Source organism: Rattus norvegicus, chromosome 4, assembly GCF_021556685.1.
Source record: "Rattus norvegicus strain SHRSP/BbbUtx chromosome 4, alternate assembly SHRSP_T2T, whole genome shotgun sequence".
NCBI classification, from domain to species: Eukaryota; Metazoa; Chordata; class Mammalia; order Rodentia; family Muridae; genus Rattus; species Rattus norvegicus.
This window is the reverse complement of record NC_141537.1, coordinates 163,099,862-163,116,457: the sequence shown is the minus strand read 5'-3', so window position 1 is coordinate 163,116,457 and position 16,596 is coordinate 163,099,862. Positions and strand designations below refer to the sequence as shown.

Below are 16,596 nucleotides of genomic sequence, written 5' to 3'. Positions count from 1 at the left end.
GACAAGTTGTCAAGCACATCTGATTTTCTTCAGGGCTGAGACTGAATCCAGGACCTCACATATGGGGAGCAAGCACTCTGCCAACCTACAAAACAACCCACCAGTAACAACAACAAAAATCCTTTATATCATGAAAATGAAAAGATAAAAGAAAAACGTCAATTCCAGTGGAATATAAGGCACATATTTCAAAACAGGACAGGATTATGATTGGCTGCTTCTAATTGGTAATTTTCAAAGTGAAAAAAACTGGTCCAACAAATCTTACTGACTGAGGCTCACTGACTTCCATAGCTAGGGCACAGAGCGCCCCCTACTGAGTCTTCCTGACTGAATTCAAAAGCTCATTCTATTGACTTAGACTTGAGTTTAACACCAATATTTGAAACTTTAAGGGCTTTTACAACTCATCGATGTATAGGTATTTGTTTCTTGTTCCCATATTCATCTTGCAATGATCCAGTAAGAGTTAGAAACATTCCTGAAAAAACGTCCAGTAAACAGCAAAATCTCAACAACAGCAGTGAACATCTGCATTAGTGGCCACACAGAGACTCTGAAAACAATGTATTGAGGTGTAATTCACACACCATAAAATTAACATTTTCCAGCAAGGCATCATTCTATAGTTCAAGCTATCCTTCAGCTTGGAATCTTCCCAACCCAGCCTTCTCAGTGTTAGGCTTACAAACCTCTGCCAGCACCTGTTTATTTTTCTTTAAAAATGTATTTTGAAGGCCAAGCATTGAAGGGAAAATTTATGGTTTCATTAGAGACTATTTGGGGATTTCTGGAAACTGTCTTTTTTTTTAATATTAAGTGCAGTGTTCCTCTCTGCAGGCACAGCAGAAGAGAGCATCCTATCACACTGCAGATTGTTGTGAGCCACCATGGGGTTGCTGGGAATCAAACTCAGGACCCCTGAAAGAGCTGGCAAGCCTCTTAAATGCTGAGCCACCTCCCCAGCTCATTCTGGAAACTGTTTTATGAGAGTATGTGTTGCTCAGAACCGACATGATTGTTTTCAGGAAGCTGTCTGGTGAAATGCCATGTGATGTTTTTCTGAAGCGAATGCTTGAGAGAACATGTAATATCTGGAAAGAGTATGAATGGAAACCAACAGACAGCGGACGATGCTTTTGCACTGGTTCACCTTGCAACTCACTGCTGGTCTTCCTTGGGCTTCTCTGATGCTGGTCTTCCCTGAGGTCTCTCTTGCCTTGGTTCATTGCTTTCTTCACTTGTCCTGATTCTGAGAGAGAAATGCATCAATGAACGTCTGGTGGTGTTCCAGCTGCTTCTGCTGACTCCTGATGATTTGTTGCCTGGTGGAGCCTGGAGGTTTCTTCTGGAAGGAGTCACTGCAACTGATTTGTGTTTGGTGTTTTCCGAGTGGACTGGACTGCTGCTGACTGTGAAGATTGCAATCACCCCAAAGACTATTTCTAAACAGATTCATAAACCCCATTTCCCATTAACCTTTCTTTTCCCCTACCTTTGGCGGGTGGTGGTCTAGAAGGGAGGTTGAACCTTTTAAGAACCACAATTAAAGTAGGTTTTGAAAAAAAAAAACTATGTCTACATGGCATGATGGCTCACATCTTCAGTCTCAGCACTCAAGAAGCAGAGGCAGGTGAATCACTGTGAGTTCAAGGCAAGCCTGGTCTACATAAGGACTTCTAGGATAGCCAGGACTACATAGAGGCCATGTCTTATCAAAGAAAAATAATAATAATTAGCTAAGTAGCTTAATGAATCTTGATGAATATAATGAATATTTAAGTAAGATACTATTTCTGTCACAGGTGCCTAGAAAGTGCTTTCCTATACAGTATTCACTCATACTTTGGGGTCCCAAGGCAACAAAAGCCTGGGATCTCTACCTTCATCTGTGTTTGTCTCCATTACTCTGCAACCTTCATCATCACATGCTTTAACTCACCCTGAGCTCTGCTAAGTATTAAAGAAATATGTTTACAAACCAAGGCTAACCTGTCTCCAACAGTTCAAGACACAGAGGTATCTTATCACAGCTTTCATGATGCCCTGTTCTGGACTCTGTAAGGATGCTTGAATGTCTCCAGACGTGGTGATAAATGTGTAAGGATAATTAATTGCAGGAACTGCAGTGCCTCAAAGACAGTGGGAACTTCTGCTTGTCATAAGGAAGCAGAGCTCAGATAATGGTCAACAGACCACAGAGATAAGGACCAACCAGGCCACTCAGAGACCAAGCCTGCTTAGTCATGCTTTTGAAACCCATCCCCTATATAAGCCCAAAGTTCACATCAGTGCCCGGATGATGGACCTGTAGCCACTGAGCCTCTTTATCTGCACGTCCAAACATACCACATTGCTCAACTCTTCTCTGCCTGTCAGTACCTTGTGTCTCTGTGATTGGTGTGGTGTGCCAGGTGGTTGAGCCTAGTTGCTTGGGATTCCCAGAGCTCGTTCCATCACCACAGTGGTTTTGATTGCATTCCTCTAGCAACTAATACTGCTGAGCGTGATTTATGTACTCTTGTGCTCATCCTCTCCCAGGCAGCCTTCTCTCAGATGAGCAGCGATCCGATGTGAGTTCTGCCTCCTCGCTGTGAGAGCCAAACTCAAATTTCCCCTCTGATTTGTCTCCCAGACTCTGCCAATCAGACAGATGAATGTGGTGTCTGGAGAAGAAGCAGTTTAGCGTTCCTGCAGTGTCAAGGTCAAGTTTTCCTCACAAGTGGAATAAAAACATCAGTAAGAGTATTTGTCCCACTGTTCAGGGATGCAAGAGCAGTTTCTTAGAGAAAACAATGTAAAGCCTTTTAGAATCAGTCTCAAAAATAAAATATACAGCATTATTTGAAATAACAATTATTATTATTAAGTAATAATTACTTAAATAATATGTATAATAATTATTCTAAGAAATACTTATTTTTTAAAAGATTTATTCATTATGTGTAAATACCCTGTACCTGTCTTCACCACCTCTTCAGACACACCAGAAGAGGGCATCAGATCTCATTACAGATGGTTGTTGGCCACCAAGTGGTTGTTGGGATCTGAACTCAGGATCCTTGGGAGAGCAGTCAGTGCTCTTAACCTGTGAGCCAAATCTCCAGCCCCAAATATTTAATATTTATAAATGTAATAGTAGTAATACATTATTATTAGTGGCAGGGTCTCTCTATGTAGTCCTGTCTGGCCTGGAACTCACAGAAATTCACCTCCATCTGTCTCTCAAGGGAAAGGATTCAAGGCATCAACAGGACTATCAGCAGTTCTTTGTGACACTTAATAGCTACTTGATCAGATCCTTTGTGTTATATCATTATTTTGGAAGAAGGGAACAGATTTAATTTGCCTAGCTCAAGACTGAAATTCTATTATGTCAAGTCCTTATAGGAAAACCCTACCAGGAATCTACCTGAAGTGATAATAGAGTGAACAGCTGGCTAGGCAATTCAGATTTAATGGAAACACTGTGAAAACTGTCAAAGATAGAGCTTTTCTCTCTGGACGACATTCTAAATTAAAAGCATCAAAATGACAACCTATGGTAATTCTTGGCCAAACACTGGTCAAAATGTTCTCGGCAATTACAGAAACGACCTTGTCATTTCAGTCACAATCACCAACAATGTTTTCTACCAATGCCTAATGTGACTGATTAGAAGATGTTAGCATTTTGAAAACCTTTTCTTAGCTACCTGGTGAGTGTGAAAATGTATCACTCAATATTTAATATTTAATTTAGCAGGCAGTGTTAATGGATGGGATTTTAAGGTTTTTATTGGATGAAATATGGCAATGCACGGAAGACCTGCATTAACCAATGAACGAGTATTTTCCAGAAGACTTATACAAGCTGCTCAAGAGATAGCTTAGCACTTAAGGGCACTAACTACTCATCCAGAGGACCAGGGTTCAATTACTGGTACCCAGCTTGTGGTTCACAAACATCTCTAATTCTACTTTGAGGGGACTCAATGCCCTCCTCTGGCCTTATGTGTACTGTATATATATGGTGCATAGATACATATAAAGGCAAAAACACTTATGTACATAAACTAATAAATATACGTATATATACACACATATATATTATAGCTTTTTAAAAGACCACTACAAATTTAAGAATGTTAAAATTGTGAATACCCTCTAAGTGTGAGTCACTTTGAATGGAAACTATAACCAGGACAGCAAGGTCACTGATAGGGTTTTATAACTGGCCTGGCAATTGACTTTAACAAACTCTCATTCTTAAATAAAAATGTTCTGAAACTCTATTTTTCCCTTTCATAAGGGTTTTTTATTCCATTTTGTGATTTTTAATGATATGTATGTTTGCAAGTCTCTGTGTGGGTATGTACATGCAAGTGCTGGTGCTCCCAAAGGCCAGAGGAACTGGGGTGCCTTGTAACTGGACTGATAGGTGGTTGTGAACATTTGTCATGGGTACCGGGAAATGACCTCCGATCTCCTGCAAGAGCAGCTTGGCTTTTAATTGCTGAGCCATCATCTTTCCAGTTTCCTTCTTTGCTTTTTGAGATGGGGTTTTTATTATGTAGATCAGGCTGGCTCAGTCCATGTTCTAAAACAACCTCTCTATTAGCTTGTTATGAAATAGTATGAGTTAGATGTTAGATTACCATATTTTTCTAACAACTTACTTATTTTTATGCATTAGTGTTTTGCCTGCATTGGACATCTGTGTGATATTGGTACTTGTACCCTGGTACTGAATTTCAGACAGTCGTGAGATGCCATGTGTGAGGTGGGTATTGATCTTAACTGCTGAGGCATCTCTCCAGGCCAGATCATGATTCCTAATATTACCACAATTTAAATAGCCTAAAGTCCTATTGCATAATTTTGCTAGTAGACTAAGAAATTGTGATTGCCTTCATAAGAGTGAGGACAGGTTTTTGGGCTTTTAAACTTAAAAGCCTAGTCTTGTTTATTTTATGTGCCCCTTCATGTGTGTGTGTGTGTGTGTGTGTGTGTGTGTGTGTGTGTACACATATGCCATGGCTCTAAGGTGGAGGCAGAGGACAGCTTATTGGAGACAGTCCTTTACTTCAACTATGTAAATTCCGAGGTCAAACTCAGAAGAGACTTGGTTTCAGGGGTCTTTACCGAACTATCCAACTATCTTTCCAGCCTAGCTTTCTCCTCTTAATTTCTTATTTGCTATTTAACTGCCTAAAACGGAACGGAAACAACCCTCCGTAAGATTTGGTGCCGTAGGTTCTTCAGCTGTCTTGAGGGCAACATTCACAGCCCATTGCCCTTTTGAAATAGGACCTTTCTGTCATCTCTCACACCACTTTAAACATAAAGATCCTTTCAACATTTCCCATTTCCCATGAGAGCCTCCCAGCCTCACCACAAACATCAGGGCTCCCAAGTCTCTCTCCTTTTCCATCAAGCCTAATATGCCCTCTGCCCTAGGTGAGTGGGTGCTGAGAGGAGAACCCAGGTCCTTTGCTAGAACAGTTGCTCTTATCCACGAAGCCAACTCTCCATCTGCCTCGCACACTAGGGTCTGCACCTTCCACCTCCCAGTGGGGGACCTAAACTCTGACCCCTTGAACCCAAGCGAGTTTCCGGAAATCAGCTGGGTGGGTGGGAATGCGGTTTGCTAGGGAGGTATCCATCCTTTTGGTCATCTCCTTCAGGGAGGAGTCCGGAAGCAGCACCTAAAGCTCCGCCCTCCCCAGCCTCAACCAAGAGCCACTTGCCTTGGCAAAATGACTAAAGCTTGGGCACCGGACACAAGCAGGGAGCACTACCCTGGCAGTTCTAAGCACCGCCCAAGCTGACCACGCAAAACCGGGGATCCTCCTCTCGCACGTTTTTAATTTTTTTCCCTTAAGATTTTGCACCACTCCCCAGCAACAAGCCCCGCCCTCATCCTATTTCTCCAGGTCCGGGCTCCGCCTTCTGCGCTCCTAAGTTCCGCCCTCATTCTGTTGCTCTACACTCGGACTCCGCCTCTCGCGCTCCAAACCCCGTCCTCATCCTAACTGCCCAATATCTGTCCTCCGCTTGCTAATCTTCTAAGCCCCGCCCTCAGCCTAATTACTACAAGCCTGGGCTCCGCCTTCATGGTTTCTAAGATCCGCCCTCATTTCTGTTGCTTCTCTCCGGGACTCCGCCTCTCGTCAGCCCAGCCCCGCTCTCAGTCTATTTCTCCACACCCGGGCTCTGCCTTCTGTGCCCCTAAGCTCCGCCTTCAGCCTAATGGCTTCATACCGAGGTCCTGCCTCCCAGGTACAGGAGCTGCCCTCCCGGCGCTCACCAGTCCTTCCCGCAGTCCTGCTGTTGCCTGCGATCTGCTGTGTATTTGCACAGGGTAGGGGTTGGGAGGCTGTGGCTCGAGGCAACCGTGATAAACCCGGCACAGAAGCAGAGTCGCCTTTCGGAGCGTCCACTTGTAACGCGGCCCCTCACACATGTAGTCCTTTGGTGCAGGGGAGAGGAATCTAGGGCGGGCCTGGAGAAGTTGTAGGCTCAGGCAGACCGGTGAGGGAGTGTCCCATCAGCCTCAGGAAGGCACTCAGAGAAGCAAGGAGCAGAACCCCTTTCCCAGACGTTAGAGTCGCCCCTCCCCCTCCAGGGACCGTTACCTGTCGCCTCCTGAAGGATTGATCTGGGATTTTCTCTCAAGTGGTCTGAGGCACCATTTGTCTAGGGCACATTTTCTTGTGGCCTCAGAAGGTAGTGCTCTGAGCCATTTGGTCCAGGGGCTACACGGGGCATCACTTTTATGTAGCGATTGTGCCAGGGGCTGGGGAAAGGGCAGAAGCAAATGTCCACAGGCAATGCCAGTAACATGCCAAATGCACCAAGCACCAAGGCAAAGCCACTAGGCCGCAGCTGCCTTCTTTCAGGCAACCCAGTTTTGTGCTAAATCACCCGGTAGGCTTCCTTAGTCAGGATGATGCAAAGACCATAAGTAACACCAGCCATTCATTCAAGGATGCAGATAAAAGTAGTTCCCTAAAACTAGGAGTGGTGTGAATAATATTTATTCCTTGCCTCTAAGGGTTTATTAAGAACATTTAAAATGCCTTTGAGATGACAAAAGTTAAGACTCATTGTCCTTAGGTTTGCCTCCTAAGGTTAGAAGTTTATGCTCCCCTATAATCAATCCTGTTAACATTTCTCTCTCTCTAATATTTTTTTCATTCATTCACCAATTTACTTTCATCCTGGTCAGGCTCTGTCCTCCCTTCCTTTCCAGCATGTCTGTGGACTTGCTGTAGACTCCACACCCTTCAGGTATAAGATATATGTACACATAATATATATGTATTATACTGAGGGGCTTGACTTCTATCACAGAGCCACCCAGAATTGAGAAGTGTAATAGCTACATGCCAGGCCTGGAGTGAAGGCACTGAGTAAGATTTGTCAAGAGCAGAGTTCTAGTCCCCATGGACCTTCCCCTGAAAAAGTCAGATGAGCATGGGCTACAGAGGCAGGAGCAGGCTGCCTTTGTGTGTGGCCTGAGAGGCTCTTTTGTATTGGGTCTTCCCAGCATGGTGCATGGGGATGTCTTATAAGTACTACATCTACTGACATATATTATATAATAGTTAATTTGTTTATAAACAAACTGGGTGTGGTGGCTCGTGCCTTTAGTCTCTGAGTCTGAGGTCAGACTGGTCTGCACAGTGAGTTCCTGGAGAACCAAGAACACACCGAGAAGCCTTGTCTCAACCAAATCAAATAACAAAGGAACCAGAGTTCTTGTTTTCATGATTGCATTGCTAAGGTAAATAAGGAATAAAGAAAAAAGAAAAAGAAAAGTGAGTTGATTTCAAAGATATCTATCATAAGGGCCAGCAATATGGCTAACTGAGCAAAAGTGCTTGCCATTAAGCCTGATGATTTAAGTTCAACTCCTAGAACACACATATTTGAAGGAGAAAATTTACTCATGCAAGTTGTCCTCTGACTTAACCATGCACATAGTACAACACAACAAAACCTTTGTGTAAGTTGACAAGGGAGTGCTAATTATGCTGTGATGAAGGTGACTTGGAAGACTATGCACACACACATAAACACAAACACACATACACACACACCATTCCACACACATGCAAACATAATACGTGTAATATATATAATATTATATAATGTATAGGTTTCTAATACATACATATGTATATAAAGTATCATCAAAGTAATAAATTAGGTGCATGACTTCTGTAATTCTAGTACTCAGGAGGCTGAAGTCAAAGGAATGAAGGTTGAGGTCAGCCTGGACTACACAGCAAGATCTTAGTTCAAGCAAAGACACCACAAGGGTCTGGAGTGGTTGATGAGGGTAACACTGGTCAGAGTCCTGTGACCCCAGGTCTGTCATTTGAGGTTTGTCACCATACCTCTGCCTTCAGTCCCTTTCCAGGTCATTCAGATTCATAACTGTTTTGCATTCTTGCTGATTGGTGGGCAACATTTCTGTTCTGTTCTAGTCACAGCATAACCTAAGCTCACACACTGTCTCTGTGTTTTCAGGCCAGTCTGGCATACTCAGTCTCCCGGGGTGCTCACATGACTTAGAGAATGTGGGAGAAAGCCTGCCTGGGTTCAGGTCCCTGCTCACTTCATTTGTCACAGGAAGACCTTGAGCCGTGGATGACCCACATCCTCCAGGACTCACGGTTGCTCTTCCTGCCTTGCTGCACACCCTGCAGCTGTCCTTCCTTCCCCCAGCATTATGATGGTCACAGGGGGAGACTGCCGCTGTCCTGGGTTGGGAATGGAGAGCGTTTAGTAAGGGGACGGTTTGTTTCAGAGGCTAAGCATCGGCTTGGATGCTGCTGGGATTGTTTGCTTTCCTTCCTCCTACTGAACAGCTCCATGTAAACCATGCATAGCGCAGACACCGCAAACAATATCTCTCCTTCTGTCATAACTGTGTCCTCACTCACAAGTACTGTTCATCCAAAATGGGGAAGGTTAGCCCTTCTCAGCGCTCTCTCTCTCTCTCTCTCTCTCTCTCTCTCTCTCTCTCTCTCTCTCTCTCTCTCTCTGTGTGTGTGTGTGTGTGTGTGTGTGTGTGTGTGTGTAATCTGTCTTCCATGCCATCTTAATTACAGCATACTTAACATCCCCTTATCACCTTACACAAGATTTCACTGTAGAAATAGGTGCCAAAGGAAAGAAAACTGGTACTTGAGTGTCACCTAGTGGTGTAAGACTGTTTGTCACTTGTGCCCGACTCCCTACCCAGACCTTCCTGGTTTCTGCACCAGAGTTGTAGGTCTCAGAACCTGCATCAGGATTGTCAATTCACAGCATGCACTCTGGTTCATGTGGCATTTCCCTCTGTGTTGTGTGGTAAGTGAAGAAGTCTCACGGAAAAACCATTCTTCTCCTGGGCAGTGCTAGTACACACCTAAATCCCAGCGCTTGATAGCCCTCATCTACAGAGCAAAATCCAGGACAGCCAAGGCTACACAGAGAAACACCATCTCAAATAACAAGCAAAGAAACAAAGAAACAAACCCTGAGTCTTTGTTTTTACCATTGTATTGCTTAGGGTAAAATGAAGGAGAATTGGTGTTGCCAGGCAGTGGTAGCACACACCTTTTTTTTTCTTTTCTTTTTTTTTGGGGGGGGGGGGGGGCTGGGGACAGAACCCAGGGCCTTGGCCTTGTGCTTGCTAGGCAAGCGCTCTACCGCTGAGCTAAATCCCCAACCCCAGCACACATCTTTTATCTTGGCACTTAGGGGATAGGCTGGTCTACGTGGTGAGGTCCAGGGCATCCTCCTAAAAGCAAGACCTTGTCTTGGGAAAGCAAAAGCAGACAAAGAATCAGACTTCTCTAATTCATTTGAAGAAAATGGGTGGAGTTAGAAACCATGAAATCATGTCAAACAATATCAGGCCAACCCAGCAAGGCAAGCACATGTTTACACACACACACACATGCACGCACGCACGCACGCACGCACGCACGCACGCAGATGTGTAAAAGAATTCCTTAATTGAAATACAAAAGAATGTATCAGTGAGATGACTTGGTACCTGCCACTGCCAACAAGCGAACACGGGGCTCAGCACCACATCTACCGCCTGGTGAAAGAATGAGAGACTCAGAGAGCAATGGTGCGGGGAAAGTCAAGGAAATGGGTACCTGGGAGGGATCCTTCAGGGACAGCCCCCAAAAGTGCTAAGAGAGCCAAGCAGAGTTGCCAGTTCTCTTCTTACCAGGAGCAAACTCCCTGATCTCGCAGTGCTCAACCCCAATAAATCCAAGGTGTCAAGTATTTTCAGAGGAGCTGGTTTAGCCTGTATGAACCCAGAAGGGCAGTGGAGAAGGGGGCACCAGGAGGCAAGCTGAAAGCAATAACCTGAGGTGCGCCAGGATGGCCCAGGAACCAGAACCCCAGTGGACTCAGTCAGGCATATCACCAAGACACCAAAGCTCAAGACCCAGTGGTCCATTCTGAACTCCTAGAACCCAATACTCTGCTGCTGGTCACAACAGTGACTGAGGACAGATAGCACGTGTGTCACACACCCAGAGATGCTGTGCAGGACTTTGTGCACATTGTCAGTCAATCCTGCCATCGATACCAGAGTTTGGATATGGAAGAAGGTCCACCCCTACAAAAGGGGCTGAATTTAGGTGTGACTGCAATATAGTTGGACTGAGACTATGGAAGAGCTCCTCAGTTGCCTTTGTTCTTTCTGCAGTGGCCCAGCAGGGGGCAGGGACTCCAGATTGAAGCAAGGCTTGGAGGTAGGGCTTTCTGCTTCAGGACAAGCATTTCCAGCTCCCTGAACTCGACGGGTTCCTCAGCTTCTCTATTAGTCCCTTTCTCCTCTTCTCAGCACTGATGAGGGGAGAATATCTGTACAGTACCTGAGTCTTGTGGTGCCAGTCAAATGATCCAAACCTTAGCCCTTTGCTTCTCACCCTCTGGAGGGCCTGGATCTATTTCTTCCCTGTCCTCTCAAGGCTTTCTGGTGTCTGCTTCTCCAGTTGGAGCTTGTTCTTGTAGCCAGGAGCCTCAAGAAGAAAGCCATAGCCTAGGTGTGTTCGTGTGTGCCCAGGACTCAGGGATACATCTGTGAGGATGTAGCAGTGGGGAGGATGACATTGTGGGGATGCTACAGAGGTGAGGAGACAAGGGCTCTGGAGGCAGTCTAGGTTGACTTTGGTGTGCAACCTTAAAAAAAATGTTGTAGTGCCTCAGTTACCCCATCAGTAAAATGGGTATAACATTCACCTACCTGGTGTATGGACAGTGCCTCACACAGTGGTGAGCACATCCACATGTTCAATAAATATGGATCATAGTAACCGTGCACTAGGGTGGGGTGGTCCCTGCAGCAACTGCCTATCACAGAAAGGAGGGATCAGAAGGTCTCAGGGAAGAGGTTGCATGATGGAACAGATTATGAGAGGAAAGTGGCTAATATTTACTGGTGTTATTTCTCTGGTTTTGGTGTTGGGGCCATGGTTGGACTCAGACTAAGGGACCATGACACTATGCAAATAAGTCTATGGGAGGAGGTTGGCAGCATCTCAGATGAGGAAGACAGACTGAGCTACCCAGTCTTTCTGGATCCCCAAGTCTCCTCTACTTAACATAAAGCAATTTAACCCATACCCTGCTCCCTACCACGTTATCATGATGACCAGACATGGGCTTCCTTCCTTCCTACCATGCCAGGTAGAGGTCCTGCCATCAAACAGGGTCAGTAGTTCCAGAACGTCTACTGCATCCCTGGCCTTTGTCAGGATTCACCAGTCCACATGCAGGCCTGTGTTTGCAGTCTCCCTCCCCCGTCAAATCCTAGCCCTGGACCCCTCCCACTGTCCGGGAGCACACTCTTGGAAGCATCAGCCTCAGAAAATTCAGACTTCTAAAGATTCAACCTCTTGGGACATGAGGGGTACAACTTTTTCCTATTGGAAGCAGATCAGTCCAGATGTTTGGGTCCCAATGTGGGTCGTTTTTCCTGTGTTAAGTGACCTCAGTGGTCTAATGGAAAGTTACCATAGAAGACTATCTTACTGCCTCTCCATTCAAGTCAACAGGACACCTCCCTTATCCCACCATATGGTACTGGGCTGAAAACATTTAGCTTTTTAAGACGAGGTCTTCCCTCTTCCCTGGGCTATTGTCTCCAGTGATCCTCCTGCCTCAGCTGCACAAGCAGCTGGGACTATGGGTTCTCCACACTGAGCCTTGCACTCCTGTTTTGAAGACTGAAAAAACAGGGCTCACAGAGCTCTGGAAAATAGGTTAGGGTGTTGTTGAATTTTTTCTTTGCTTTGTGAGTGGTTGTTTGACTTCTGAGGTGTGGTAGGCTGTGGGAATGTGTCCATGGACAGAATAGTCAGGGTGGCTCTTAGCTTGCTTAGGACTGAGGTGGGGGAGAGGGGTGGTTGGAACCAGGTTAAGGAGACTCATAGGAAATGGGCAGTGGGGGAAGGCGGGTACCCAAGGTCAGCTTCACTTTAGGGGACGCTGCTGAGGCCCGACCTCTGCACTGACTCCTGAACTGCAGACAAGTGGGTCTGGAGGAAGAAACATTCCAAGGGAGATTTGAGAGGCCTATAGAAAGGGTCCGGTGTTCCCCAGGAGTATGCTGACTGACCCAGGTTGGAAGTACCCTTAGCTAACAGACCAGATAGGAATGCAGGCAGTTCAGTCCTCTGTGTCCCCTGCACTCCCCTGTAGATGTGCACTTTGGAATGCTCTGAAGATGGTATCTAGAACTGGGGGTGTTAAGCAAGGGAGTACATTCCTTTGATGCTATTTTTAGAAGAGAGCTCCAGAGCATTGGGTTTGTACAGAGGAGCAGGTAGAACTATTGGGGGGTGCAAACCCATCCAGCCTTCTCCCCTGGGTGTCTGGGGGTGCAAACTATATGTTTTCTGTATCTGTTCCACTTGGCAACCAGTCGAAAGGCAAGAGAGAGTGGAGGTGGCAGGGCCACCTGAATCATTGGGCCGGTGAGATGAGCAAGGGTCCCCAAAGTCCTGGGGAGAGTGAGCCCTCCATCCTGGGAGTGGAAACCTTCTTGTGTTATCTAGTTAGCAGGAAATGTCAGAAATGGCTGTAGGGACAGGTGAGAGGTCTTTTGCCTCACAGGGTCTCACACTGATGGGCGGATTGTGCCAACAACGTGTCACAGGAATGGAAATAGTGTGCCCACCCCACTCTCACCCAACCCAGACCCAACACGAAAACACACACACACACAAACACACACACACACACACACACACACACAGTGAAAGAGAGAGGGAGGGAGGGAGAGAGAGAGAGAGAGAGAGAGAGAGAGAGAGAGAGAGAGAGAGGAGCGCCTATGTATGCATGTGTACAAATGGTTGTGTCCTAGACCTCTGCAATATGCCTTGTGTCCCTAGTCTATGGTGCACCCAGTCTTTCCAAACTGGGGACAGAGTCAGATGGCAGAGGATAGAGGACTGAGGGAAGCCTGGGACCTGGGAGCTTGGGACCTTTTCCCTGGGGCAGTGGAAACACTATCTGGGCACCCAGGCACAGAAGAGAAAGACCAGAACAGTGGGAGCTTCCCCCAGGGTTTCTCCCTGGTGGACACCGGGGCCTGACCCTCTACTGAAAACCTGTTAGAGCTATAGTAGCAGGGGTCAGTGTCACCTCAGATAACCCATCATACAGATCAAAAAGAAAACGACTTTTATCCCAAAGGCTTGACTCTTTATAGAATGTAGCTAACTGATCTGCCCAGCCAAGCACCTGGCTGCACACCTGTGATCCTCTCTATTCCCAACTCCTGACCCCAAGAAGCAGAACGAGACCACCATGATTTACACAGTGGAGCCTAATCTCTGAAATAAATATCTTCACAAAATTGTCTACGAATTACCTTTTGTATATAGAGTTTGAGAATTAAAAAGGGCACAGGTATGTGTGTGCCTTCCTGGACAGCCAGAACCCAGGCAGTGGGAATGGAGTCCTCCTTTAGACTGTACAGAAGTCTAATATTAAATTTTATGATTTTTGTATTTTTTCTATGTAAACCTCCTTCATCTCTTCAGTCTTCAGTGAAGTCTGCTAAAACACAGATGTCTGTGCTCATGTGATTTGTTTTGTGCAGGAATGGGGTTCTGTGCCTTTGCAGAGCAAACACACACACCAGCAGTGCACAGAGGACAGCTGCACTGGAGCACACAAACCATCGGTGCACACAGGGCAGGTGTGCACTGGAGCACACAGACCAGAGGTGCATGCAGGGCAGGTAAGCACTGGAACAGGCCCTGCAGAACCAAGCCTATGGGAAGCAGGAACCGAACTCAGCACTGAAGAGTTAGAATGCTCTTGGAAAGGGCACACTAGGAGGCTGGCCATGGTTCCACAGCAAGAACAGGCACTTTACTCAGATCAACCACTCTACTGTGCTAAACTGACCTAGTGTGGGCTTCAGAGAGGCCTGATGCCTGATGAACCTGCTGCACTTTCTCCCTTGGCTCCTGGTCCTGAGCAGGGATGCATGGGCCATGCCTGGATGCCTGGGCCTGCCCTTTAGTGGACACCTTCCTCCCTGGACCAGACTCAGGAAGGACAGCAGGTTCTTATTTGGGATGGGAGTTGGGGCCATGACGGAGAGGAGAGTTGTAGCTGAGAAGAGAAGCCGTGGTCAGCCCTGTGCTGAGACATGGTGCATTTAGGGAAAGAAGAGGAGAAGCAGGAGTGTGATTGGTTCTCAGTGGTAAAGCAAAAGGGGAGGTCAGCTGCTGCTATTCAGAGGGAGATGAGAGAGACGAAGATGAGGACGGAGAAGTGACCACCTATGTAGAGACCCCTGTCTCCTTTTCAAGTAAGAGTACTGGACCCTTTTTTATTTAGACAGAATAAACCATGTTATTCCCAGCTTTCATTGTTTGACTAGTGGAGGTAAGCAGAAGGAAGATTTCCAGGCCGGACTTAAGAGGGAGGGGCACGTACTTTGTTCTAAGGAATTGTAGGGAGAATGGTGTAATGGCTGGATGTAGTCTGACTATGTAGCAGTGTAACTACACTGGACTCTGAGATGATCTTAGATCATCTTATGTCTGAGGACATAGCAGAAAGACCATAGTGTTACACTGTTCTCATGGATTTCATGTGAAGTACATTTTTCATGTTTAAATCATTTCATTGTGGAATGACCTAATACTGTTTTTGGATTTAGGTGTCAAACAATTCTAATCTACATCATTCAATCTGGTAGAAAATTTGGAGACAACAGTTAAGGCAAAAGGAGGTGATGATGATGATGTTGACGATGACGACAATATCTATCTACACTTTTGGGACAAAAGGTGCCACCCTGTCTCATCATAACAAAGGCTTCTGTTACAGGCATTTGAGCCCATGCTCTGCTCCTCCTTGCACTTCAGTTTACAAAACGCTTCTATAACATTTTCAAGCTCGATGTTCACAGCTGCACTATGCTCCTACAGACGATCTTTTCATGGATGAGGAGGCTGGGAGAGCAGTGACTAGCCTCAACTAGCATCATGGCCTCTGTGTGTAATGTCCCTACAGGCCCGTGTGTTTGAACACTTAGTCCCCAGCTAGTGGCACTGCTATGGAAGGTTTCAGAGCCTTGCTGGTCATAGTATCCTAAAGGCAAGGCTTGAACATTACAAGCCAGCACAGTGCCACCCTGAACTCTCTATGTCTTGATCTATCTAGAGGTGACCGAGCTGAGCCACCTGTTCCACAGCCCCTGGCGAGAGCCATTTCTGTAACCTTGCCTTATCTCCCATAATATACAGGATTCTCACAAACCACACCTTGTTTCTCTTTGGTGTTTTATCACAGTAGCCAAAAAACATACCTCGAAAGTGCCCTGCAGACCTTCTGCCTCCCTTGGTGCCTCAGTCAGCTCTCTGGAAAGCAGGTGGACTGATGGTGGGTGGTCAGGCTTTGCCTGAAGCTGGGTGAGAGACTGGAAACCCCAGAAAGGAGACAACGTAGAGGTCAGACTAGTACAGTTGTGGAGCACTTGCCTAGTCTATGTGGCCCTGGCTTGCATCTAGGAAAACAAAACAAAGAAATTAAAGCAAGATGAAGAAAGCTTTCTTTTTTCATTTTGGTACAGCAGTCACCTTGTGGGTAAAGTAACTCCACTGCTGTAAGGATGATGTGTTGCCCAGGACGCTGTGGAATTGCAGGAGAAGACAACAGCGGATGACCAGCTCCATTGGAGGGAAATGTATCCCGCTGGCAGTCGGGGGAGCACATTCTAAAAGGAATTGGAAGTCCTCAGATGACTGCCTGAGTCTTTTGAGTGTCAGACTTTATTTATTTTTTAAATACAATTTTGAAAAGATTAATGTTTGTTTGTGGTTTTTTCCATCCTGTACCCACAAGGCCAAGCTGGGAGTTAGAACTTTGTCATAATGCTTTCATTCTGCCTTTTTGCTTTAGTAACATTGCTTCGAGATAGGATTTCACATAGCTCAGGTTGGCGTCAAACTCACGATTTAGTGAAGGATGAAATTTAACCCCGGACTGTGGCAAAGATTGGGATTTCAAATATGTGCTACCACCCTGTAACACAGAAGGGACAGTGCAGACTTAGTGGGATTCTTTCCAGTC

General features: G+C 46.0%; 1 long non-coding RNA gene and 1 other non-coding gene across 11 annotated transcripts in view; one reads left to right on the top strand and one right to left on the bottom strand.

Annotated features, from left to right (window-relative positions):
• The window catches only part of 4930433N12Rikl (RIKEN cDNA 4930433N12 gene like), a 44,909-nt gene that overhangs the window by 8,236 nt on the left and 20,077 nt on the right, over nucleotides 1-16,596 (bottom strand). For 3 of the 10 annotated variants that reach the window (XR_015686156.1, XR_015686160.1, XR_015686161.1), the window contains one exon: nucleotides 15,833-16,030. This is a non-coding gene — a transcript (RIKEN cDNA 4930433N12 gene like). Of the gene's footprint in view, nucleotides 1-6,243; nucleotides 6,585-6,617; nucleotides 6,779-15,832; nucleotides 16,031-16,596 lie in introns of those variants that run through there. The other 7 variants (XR_015686164.1, XR_015686157.1, XR_015686159.1 and 4 more) reach the window with 7 other exon arrangements.
• Nucleotides 5,993-15,235, top strand: LOC148006347 (uncharacterized). Its single transcript, XR_015686167.1, has 3 exons — nucleotides 5,993-6,261; nucleotides 14,108-14,248; nucleotides 15,182-15,235. It is a non-coding gene; the product is annotated as an uncharacterized LOC148006347 (long non-coding RNA).